Source organism: Strix aluco, chromosome 6 (assembly GCF_031877795.1).
Source record: "Strix aluco isolate bStrAlu1 chromosome 6, bStrAlu1.hap1, whole genome shotgun sequence".
Taxonomy (NCBI): Eukaryota; Metazoa; Chordata; class Aves; order Strigiformes; family Strigidae; genus Strix; species Strix aluco.
The window spans coordinates 14,372,813-14,383,517 of record NC_133936.1 but is presented as its reverse complement, the minus strand read 5'-3'; the positions used below and the strand labels follow the sequence as shown (position 1 = coordinate 14,383,517).

Below are 10,705 nucleotides of genomic sequence, written 5' to 3'. Positions count from 1 at the left end.
TTTCTGCAACTGGAAACACCATGAGAGGCGTAGACCCGGACCTGAGCTTTTCATGTTAAACTTTCTGTAGTTTGGGCACTGGAGCTTGGAGTTCTCACTCCTAGAGCAAAATGTGCTTTCTGTTTCAGATCTGAGTGGGAGAAGGGACCTCTCACCATTCAACAACGGGCCGGGTCTGGGAAGAGCAGCCACAAGTGTGACACTTCTTGAAAACTGTGCAGACATGAGGGTCTCTGTGAAGTTTGAAGAAGCTTCTGTCCTTCTGCTAAGACAGGTAACAGATGTCATGTATATTTCTAGTTTATGGTGAATGCACATTCAAATGGTTTGCTTATCATTTTACAAGCAGTAATTTCAACGTACATAGTCATGTGAATAAGGTCCTGTTTTAGCAAGATATTTTGATTTGTGTTTAAAGTTGAATAAGATCTTGCATGCTCTCTGAAAGGAAATGCAGGCTTCCAGGCCAGTTTAGCAGTAAAGTACCACCTCCTTTGCTGATGTGGCATAGATGCATCCTTTTGTAATCACGGAAAAACCTTAGAAAAATTTATGGCGTTAGCTCTATATTCATGATCCAATATGGGTTAAACCTGGCAAGAATGGATGCTTCCAGTGTAAAAACTAAAAAAAGAAAAAAGAAGAAGCTATGAGGAAATTAGCATTGAAGTTACACTTTGGATATACTCTGGAGGGAGGAAAAATAAAATAAGGCTTAATCAAAATGTAGAATGCAGGAAGATGGTACCTGCCTCAAGGAACTTACCACTGAAGCTTTAAACAAGAGACAACATATACATGAGGGCAGATAGGAATCAGAGCTGCATATCATCCTGATGAGTATTTTCTCATTGTCTACCCACAGTTACGATTTTCCCCAGGTAACAGGGCTACTTTAAAAAAAGAAGGGAATGTATTGTGCCAAAAAATCCTCCTCATTCTCCGAGCAAATTCTGAGCCAGCATTGCACACGACATTGTTAATTTATTAAATGTCATTGTGATTAGTTATATTCTATAGACACAAGGTGCATTCAGACTTGGTGCAACTTCATTGATCCGAGAGCTGGTACAGCTGTTCACATCAGGGCAGAAGTGGTCATGTACTACTTCCCACTTGGACTTAAACCAGACATCATAAAGATACGAGTTACATGAAACATAATTTTAGGCCTCTATCTCCTAGTGATCATCCTGCATGTAATTATTTTCTTCGTTCTAAAAGAGAAGCATATTTAAATGTGAATTTTTTCTGGTAGTTTCTGCCCATGAGTATCCTTTGGAATACTCAAATGGGTCTTCTAATTTATCATGAGGATCTATGAAGATTTATAGAAATAAATTCTATAGACATGAACAGAACAGAATGGAACATCCCCCATTGGTTTTTCAACAATTTTCTTTAAATACCTTCTTTAATAAAAAATTACAGCCCTCTTTCAGAACTATATCAAACATTTTAAAAGCCACGTCTGTGCCTTTTGAGGCTAGTCTAACTTCCTCTGTGGTTAATCAGATCCATTCCATTGACCTAACAGAAGTGGGACAGATCCCAGATTAGCAATCCTGGACCTGGTGGTATGTCAATCTTTTATCATTGTAAGAGCTTTTTAAAAAAATATGATTAAAAAATCCTCTTCCCTTAATGGAGAACATTTTTGAATGTATCGTCTGTATCCACAGGCTCATGCTACAGCAAGGTACAGTAAGTGTACGTTGTCATATATCTTTATATTCCTACTTGGTTTCATCCCCATCAAGTTGTACAAGAGCAGGAGGGAAGACCAGAGGGAAGAGCTGCACTTTGACCCCTTGTTCATATTTTGGTTCTTTTATGTATACCAAATGTCAGTCATTCTGTCATCTATTTAATCTCGGACACCTATGGAAGATTAAGAGAGGGCAGTTCAATGAGCAGAGCAAGAGAGGGAAGGATGGATGAGCTATGGCAGTCAGATAATGTAAAAGCCAACACAAAGTTCTCAAAAAACTCCAGCCGTCGCCAGCCATCATCCTTCTGACAAAAAGGAGGAGTTTCCGTTCAGGCTTTAAAATTGCCATCTTCTAAAGGATTGACACATATGAATTCTAGAAAGGAAAACTGTCCTTAACTACATAACTGCTCTGAATTAACATTTCTTCCTTCTTTTGATTTTAAAAATGTTCTTGGTCAACTTGGGTGTACCTGTGCTTGTAACTATGCAGCAAGAATTTAGAACATATCTAACGTTAATTTTTTGCCAGCTTTTCTTTTTGGTCCATCCAAAAACCTCTTATTCTAACCCACCTCTCCCAAGCTGCCAGGTCATCTTTCCCCTTAAAGTAACCTGGGGAATACAAGTGGGCTTTGTTTTCTGGAGATCAAAGGCTGGGTTTGTTCCTACTTTTGGTAACTAAAGCCCCCCTCTCCATTGTGTGGCGCTCTTCAGTGGTAGGTGCGATGAAACTCCCCTCAGCACAAAATTATCCACCTGCATGGGGTAAGGTTGTGCTGCTGTGCCAGCGCAGACTGCATGCGTACCATGGGGAGAGGAGGGAATTTCTGTGAATGAGATAGTGGGTGCATGCTAGTGCTAGTCTTTGTCCAAAAAAAAAAAAAAAATTGCAGTGGTGGTGGTTGGCAAAATAACCTGTTGCTTTGCAGTCCTCCCCAAGCTATCTGAATGGAATAAATGGGATTTGGGGGTGCATGGGGAGCCAGCTGTCACACTCAACTATATACCATACAAAAAGAAAGGAGGTGCGGAAACATTCAGACAGAAGACACCCAAATTGGTAGCAGGTTTTTAGGATTAAAATTGTAGTATCAAGTTCGGGGTCCAGCCAGGTTCCTTTGCACAGGCTAGAAGAGGAAGGTTTGTGAGTGGTATAAAGCTCATTTTCCACTTGCCTGGACCTGGGCTGTGTGTCGGGCAAATCCGCTGGCAAATGTTAACACTGCCCAAGGGACTGAAAGTGAAGCTGGGGGCTGATGTGGCATGCAGTTGCCATGGTGCTGGCCATAATCCTGCCGGAGTCAGATACCCTGATGATACCGCGAGTTTCAGCTTGCTCTTGGGCACAGCGTGGTGACCCTCCCCAGCAGCATCTGGTTGTGTTCTAAACTTTTGATAAATTCCACAGCCAAAGAAATCAAAACAAATCAAGTAACAAGCCCAGTCTGGCCAAAGTCCAAGTCAAAACCTCTGCGTTTCTCATTGGTATTACTGCTAATGCACCAGTTCAGCGCAAAAGCAAAGATACTTGCGGTGGGAGCGGGGCACTTTTTGGAGCTTCTTTCTCCTCTCCGCGTCGCCTCGGTCCCAACACAAGGGGTTTGAAATTATCATGCTCTGGTGAGGCTGGTTACAGCGTTGAGGGAACGGTCTGTGCTGAACGTTTCTCCCGCCGGAGATGTTCTGCAGGGCGGGTTACAGCCACGGCCCGGGCCGGGCTGGCCGCGGCTGCGGAGATGCTCCGCGGGGCTTTGTTGCCTCCAACCCCGGCGGGGCGGGGACTTGAAAAGTAGCACAAACTCCCGGGGAAGAAAAAAAAAAAAAAAAAAAAGAAACAAATCCCACCAAAGTTGGAGGAAAACCACCCCCCCCAGCTCCATCCCCGCCTCTGCGCGAGTGAATCTGCACAAGGCCAAAACTTTTGTTTGGGGGAGGAGGGAGGCTACTTTCCCCGAAGAAGGGGGATTTTTCTGGTTTTGTTGCAGATGCCCACCAGCTGAGCTGGGGGGGGGGGGGGCCTGCGGCGGCCCCGCTCCCGGTCCGCTCCGGCGGGGCCGGGGTGGGGGAACGGACCCCCCGCGGCTACGAAGAAGCCCCGCACCCAAAATGGTGCGGTTCGCCATGGCGAGGGGTGATCCGGGATGAATGGGGATGGGGGGAGGAGAGAGAGGATCCGGAGTGGTCTGCGCCTCCCGCGCCGAAAGGATGGGAAGGTTTTGATTTGCCTTTCTTTTTTAAAGAGGGGGGGGGGAGAACAGACCCTACAGCCAGCTTTCCTCTTGTGGCCTCTTTCCTCTTGAAAGCGCTCCAGCGTCTTCCCTGCAGGCTGCTTAACTTCAACCTGTGTGTGTGTGTGTATATATATATATATATATAAAAAAGTATGTATATGTGCATGCGCGCCGCGTCCCGCCGCCGGCCCGGGCTGATGGGCAGCAGGAGCCGCTCCGCACCTCTCCAAACTGCCCCTGGCCCTCCCCAGCCGGTCCTCCCGCCCTCCCTCCCTCCTTCCTTCCTTCCTTCCCTCCCTCCTTCTATCCATCCATCCATCCATCCATCCATCCCTCCTTCCATCCCTCCCTCCCTCCCTCCCTCCCCGCCCGCCTCCGCGGAGCTGCTCCGCGGCAGCAGCCGGGGGGACACCGCGCCGCCGCCGGGATTCGCGGCAGCTTTTGGCGAGGAGCGGAGCGGAGGGGGGGAGAGAGAGGCACAAAAGGGAAGGACGGAGGGAAAGTCCCTCCCACGCCCCCCTCCCCCAAGTTTATGATGGGGGTCCGGAGGAGCCGCTCTGCTCCGCAGCAACCGCTCGCCTGCTGAAAACTTGCTGCTCCGCTTTTTGGGTAAAGTTGATGCTTATTGTGTCTTTTCATTGTGCTTTTTTTTTTTTACTATATATATATTTATTTTTTTTTCCTCTTCTCCCGCTTTTGATGGAGGTGCCCTGCGCCGGGGTGGGGTGAGGGAGGGTGGAAATTCTGTGAGGGGCTCTCCTCGCAGCGGGTGCCCGAGGGAAGGGGTCCCGTCCTGTGTCCCCCCCGCAGGTGAGCAGGGCGGGTGCGGCCGCGGGTGTGTGTCTGTGTGTGCCCCCCCCCCGGGACCGGGCTCTGGGCTGTGCCTCCACAGCCATTGTTTTTCCTGGGGGCTGCGGTGACAGTCCCAGCCCCGAGCCGCTGCCGGGACCGCCTTGCCCCGGGTCCCGGAGGGCAGCCGGGCTCCCCAAAGCCAGCAGTGAGCTTGCCTTTTTTTAAAAAAGAATGAAGTTGCCCCCCCCCCCCCCCTTGTCACCCACCCCCCCACCCACCCCCCGGGAGGGGCAATCTTTCGACAAGTATATTTGCTGAGGAATTTAAAAAATTCCCTGCTGCAACTTGATCCCTGTGTGATGAGGAGCGGCTTGGAGAGACCCGGACTCCAATCCTATTAAGGACTTAGAGAGTTGAGAGTATTTCCCCCGGACTCGGTGACTTTAAAACAATCACGGAGGAGGGGAGGGAGATGGGCTCATGTAGATGCCTTTTCTGTCTCAAGTGATTGCCATCATTTCCTGGGAAACCTGACTTTTCCAGCGCAGGGGCTTAGGATGGTTTATCAGCGGTCCTGCCGCTGGCCCTGCTGCCGGCTTTTCCGGCGGTTACGGGATTGTGTATATATACACGTATATATATATAATTTACTTTGCTAACCTGCAGCTTGGGCTTCAGAACTTCCCGGGACGGGGCTGCGCCTGTGCCGCGGGTGCGGTGGCGGGGCGCGGGACGCGCAAAGCCGCGGCCCCTCCGCGGGGCGGGCGGAGCGCTCCCGGCAGAGCGGGGCCGGGGCCCGGGTGGCCTCCCGGGACGTGCGGGCGGGTCAGCAAATGTCCACGCGTGGGGGTCACGGCGGGCTGAGCCGGCGAAACTTGTGCCTTCCTATAGATGCCCCCGTATTTCACACCGCTCCGGGCGCTGGAAACCTGTATGCCCACCTTTGTGCGCACAGACATTAGCATTTTATTGGCGTATCGTGTTTATATTTTTACAGCCGCAGATAAAGGGACTAGTTGTAAAACTTTGTCCACCCCCTGCCAATCCCCTTCGCTTTTTTTATTTTATTTTATCTTTCTTTGCAACCGAGGCTCTTGGGATGCACAAGAATTTGAAAGTAAACGTTTGACTAGCATGCTGCATAAAACAGCATTTAAACAAATATTGTATTGGCATGCTCTGCGGAGTTGGTGCCAAAAAAGTAAAGTAAATAAGCCATGAAATTCAAAATATACAGAAGTGGAATAGACTGATTTGTTATAAGACTTGCTGATTTGATCTGCTTGTACTAGCTACCTTGCTTTAAAAAGAAAGGTTTGGGGTTTTTTAGTTCTAAACCTAATTCACTAAACTTCACTAGAAAAGAAACTACATTCACCTGAAACAGAGGATCCTGCTAGATAATTGTTTATGCTCCTGGGATGTTTGAAATGCATGGTAATTGCTGCAAACAGCAACTACTGTTGGTGAATTGGTTTGGTTCAACTTTTCTGATGGGCGGATATGGTAATTTGTATTTTGGCTGGAACTTCAGGAAACGTTGGCACCTGTCAAACTTTGAATTGCAATAAAAATGTCATATTGAACGTTATTGCAAAACTGACAACTTCTAAGAAGTGAATGAAATTCATTATGGCTTTTCCACTGTAAACAACTCTTGGAAATTTGTCATTTGATTCAAAACATGACCTATCTGTAGCACTGAAAAGTGCCTGATCCACTGAAGATGAACTGTTAATCTACGGGTATGTGTATATCCAAGCCTCTGGTGTATGTTTGTGAAAGAGCTAATCTTTAAAGCAAGGTGAGGTAAGATTCACTTGATCCTGAATGTTGTTATTGCTTAAAGTATGTGACTTTGAAGTGCCCAGAAATGCAACTGCTGTTCTTCAAAGAAAAACAGATCTCGAGGACTGTTTCCAACTTCCTTTCAATGTCTTTTTCTCAGTGTGTCAAAGGGGATGTATACAGATGGACAAATACTGTTTGTGTTAGGTCATTCATTTAGAGAAAAATTAGAGCCATAGAAGAATTTGAACTAGATGAATATGCCAGTATATATCTAGTGTAATTTCACTGAAGCTACTCCAGTTTATACTTGTATAAAAGAAAACAGAACTTGACCTTAGATATCCAATACACAGTAGCCTGCATTCCCTAATGTCACACTGAACACTGAAGTCTACATTTAGAAAAGACAGCCTTTTTGTGGCATATATATAATGACCAGGACTTTTGACATTGTTTTGAAAACCAGTTTGAACTTTTATGGCAAAGAATCATTTTTGACTATGATTTCTGTGATTCTAATGATCTTAAAGATTTATACTGCAACTTCCCTTTCAGTGGCACATTTGTATAGAAGCTGTACAGGCTCAGGGGCTGTGTCATCAGCTGTGTAGGGGAAGGGTTATGTGATAACTACAGCACTGTATCAGTTGAAAATGCGTTTTTCGCGATCCTGATACTTTATTTCTATTTAGAGAGTTTGACTTTTTCTAATGAGTTTTCCAGTCCTCTGGCCCCATCTTTTTTGTTTAAGGATATGGTAGAGCATCTGACCTAATATCAATGGCATTACCCTCATTCTCTGCTTGTAAGTATGGAGGACACTTGGTTAACTGCCTCCCCCTGGTTTTGGTGGCCTACTGTAAGCTAGTTGTTTGCCCTGTAGTCTGAAAGGTACACAGATACTTCATGCTTTTGTACTCTGAGAAGTGCTCTGTTCATAGTGAAGTTTCCAGTGCAGATTAGCTAAGGCAGTGGGTTCAGTAAGCAGTCACCGAAATCTGTATGTATTTGTGCAGCAAACACCTATCTATTGCTCCATCACAAAGCCTCCACTTAATAATCTGGCCAAGGATTTCAAGCCAGGAGTTTTTTCAAAGAAGCTACTTAGGAACATTAGATGTGACTATAGCATCAAACTAATTAGTTGCCACTCCATTTCTATGAAGCTTCCAGGGCTTTATAGAAATGCGATATTTGCACTTCTCACTTGCTGCTGAGGCATTGAGGTTAAGCAGTCTCTGCTTTTTGTCTGCTTTTTTACTGATGGGAAAGATTCCAGGGCATTGTTCGAGAGCTGCACAACCCCCTTATATACCTGGGTAAATATTTTAAACAGTTGCGCATTTGGACAACTTGCCACAAAGCATTAAGTGGTATTTAGGGTTTACTTCAGCTCTGTTCCCAGGGCCCTTTTAAAGAAAACCAAAACAACAAGAGGTATTTGGGAATTAATTAAAACACCAAATAAAATAATAGCAAAGAATGAATCCTAGTATGAATGATGGCAAGAAGGCATTGTGTTCGAAGGTAAATAATACATGTGTGCCTGTGTATCTCTATATGCACACATATGTGCGTATGCATGTAATACGTACAGTTCTTGACTCATGAATACAGCAGATCCCATATACCTACATAGTCTAGTAACTAACAGGTATTTCATGTACAAGTAATGACAATTGGATCTTGCACTGTAATTTTGATAGTTGAAGAGGCAAAATTGCAGGTGTCTTTTGTGAACAAGTGACTGGAATGGAAATACATGGTAATCAGGTGTCATTTTCTGCAGGCCGGTTCCAGTCGGGAGTGAATACATGCTAGATGTGTATAGTCCAGCAGAGGCCACAGAACTTTTCTTCATTCATGCTCATCTACTGTAAAACCACACCCCAAACCCTTTAACTTCTTGTAAACAAACCAAAACCAAATACAGGAAAGCTGAAATGTGCTGCATGAAGGGAATAGGAAAGTTGTTGTCCTGTAATTCAAAAGTTCAGAGCCATAAAAATTGTTTGGGATTTGTGAATATTCAGTACCACTGCAAAAGCGGTCTTGGTGCCTGGAAGTGGACACCCAAATCAGAAAACATTTGAAAATGGGCTCCTTTGGCCCCTCATTGTAATGAGTGGAAGCGTTTCTGGTACTGTCATGGGCTTGGCTGCCCAAATACATTAGTCGCTGGTGAATCTTTTCTCGTTTCACAATTATTTGAGATTGGCTGTCACCTTTCTGCAATTATAAATATTCCAAGAGGAAACAATACAAATTAGAACTGTAGGTACCAGGATCTTTGTACTGGATGTATTTCTTTTTACTTTCTAAGTGTTCTTTTTCATATGAAAAGAGTTTAGCAGCTTTATCCTTATTCAAGTCTTTTCTTTTTGTATCTGCTGGGGAGAAAACCATTAATTTTGAGGAATGGTGAGAGTAAGCCTTAAGCTGTCTTTGACATTTTAGTTTAACTTGAATAGGTTAATTTTTTTTTTTTTTTTTTAAGAAAACAAGTTGGTGGGAAGTGTGTTTTAACTGTGAGCGCCTGATTTCGACCATTAGCATAAGAAAAAAAGTTTTAGTGCATTTACTATTGTATTGAATGAAGAGTTCCAACAGTCAGGGAAAAGAAAGTAAAAGGCTGTAAAGAAATGATGGTCTATTCAGATTATTCAGCAGCCCAAAGCTCTGGTCATCTGCCTCTGAAATCTGTGATCGGGATATCACTTTTATCTTCCTGTGCCTTTCTCTCGCCTTTTTCACATGTTCACTTTTGTCAAGGTTTATTGATCACGTTTTCTTCTCTGCAAATCTGTGGAAAATTTAATGAACCAAAAACAACAGAGAAATAAAAGGAACTTTTTATTCATTAGCACTAGATTGAATTTTGTTCTATAGTCACTACCCTCTTGCCTCGCATGTGCGTCATTGTGTCACTCCCGCAGCATTTACAGTACATACAGTGAGGATGGCTGCATTATTAATTCTCTTCCAGGGAAAAGTTTGTTTAATGTTGTGATCTCATGGCAGATCCAGCCCTGCTGCTTGTCTCTTCTTCTCTGCCCTCCTGACACTCAGATTCTTGACTGTGGTTCTTCTGCCGCTAAATACCTTAAAGTGTGTATTCCACAGAGCATTTACCTCTTCAAGAATGAAATGTATTTGCTGCCTAGCAATTAAACCCAAATTTAAATGATTGCAGATTAGTAGTAGTTATTTACAATCCTGATTGTTTTGGTGCTATGATCCTTGTTCATTACACATCTGCTTTGCCGTGGTGCTGCCCCAGAGCGTTTTGTGATGCAAATGCTTTTGTTAACTTACAAATAGTTTCAGTATCTAGATCATCTCAGGTGACATATTTAAGTCTCTTCTTTTTTCCCAGATGGACTTAAAAAGCTGTAATTAAATGTGGCTTCCAGTATGATTAAGCTTTGCTAACATTTTCCATGGAACGATTTACTTGAACTCTGGCACTTTCTGATCCTGTCACTGGAAGATTTTTCAATAAAGGCCCTTTTTAACATTAATTTCTTTTCATTTAGTGCAGCTTGTAAGTGTAGGGAAATGAGTTAAAATGGAGCATATATCTGCCTGAAAGATTTCTTGGGTGTTTCTTGATTCCAAAGAACTTCACTGCTACTCTATGTTAAATGCTGAGGTGTAAATCCCAGGGGAAGGAAAACCAGAGAGTTCTGTAGAATAGTCCCAGATACTCTTGTAATAAGTAGTACCATCAATGCTGATACTTCTAAGAGATGAGCAGAAAACCACAAAAGGGCATCCGTACTTGAGCTTGTAATTTCGGCCACAGTGATGGCACATCTGTGACTGCATCTGTCCTTACTGTGCACTGAGCGACTCCGTTCTGTAGGAATACACACCTGCAATCTTAAACTGTCTCTAAATCGAGAGAAAGGACTTTGTGGCCAGCAGAATAAAACCTGCTGGGCAAATCTGGGCTCCTGTTTGGAGGGGGGGGGGAGTAATAAAAAAGTCTTCTATCCCCTGTGAAATGTGGGATTTTACTGTAGATAATTCATTGAAATGAAACTAATGAAATCTCTCCAGAGGAACATGCCTTCTCTGGGATGCTCTGCAGCACGGCAGAAGCCAGCATGGGTCCAGCCCCCTCGGTGATGAGCACCCTGCAGTCACAGTCCCTCAGCCCTGCCATGAGACGCCA

The 10,705-nt window shown here is 44.6% G+C and overlaps 1 protein-coding gene across 1 annotated transcript in view; it reads left to right on the top strand.

Moving 5' to 3' along the window:
* Positions 1–4,116: 4,116 nt before the first annotated feature.
* The window catches only part of GLI2 (GLI family zinc finger 2), a 197,249-nt gene continuing 190,660 nt past the window's right edge, over positions 4,117–10,705 (top strand). The window contains exon 1 of the mRNA XM_074828768.1: positions 4,117–4,554. The gene's annotated coding sequence lies outside the window, so the exon portion shown is untranslated. The remainder of the gene's footprint in view (positions 4,555–10,705) is intronic.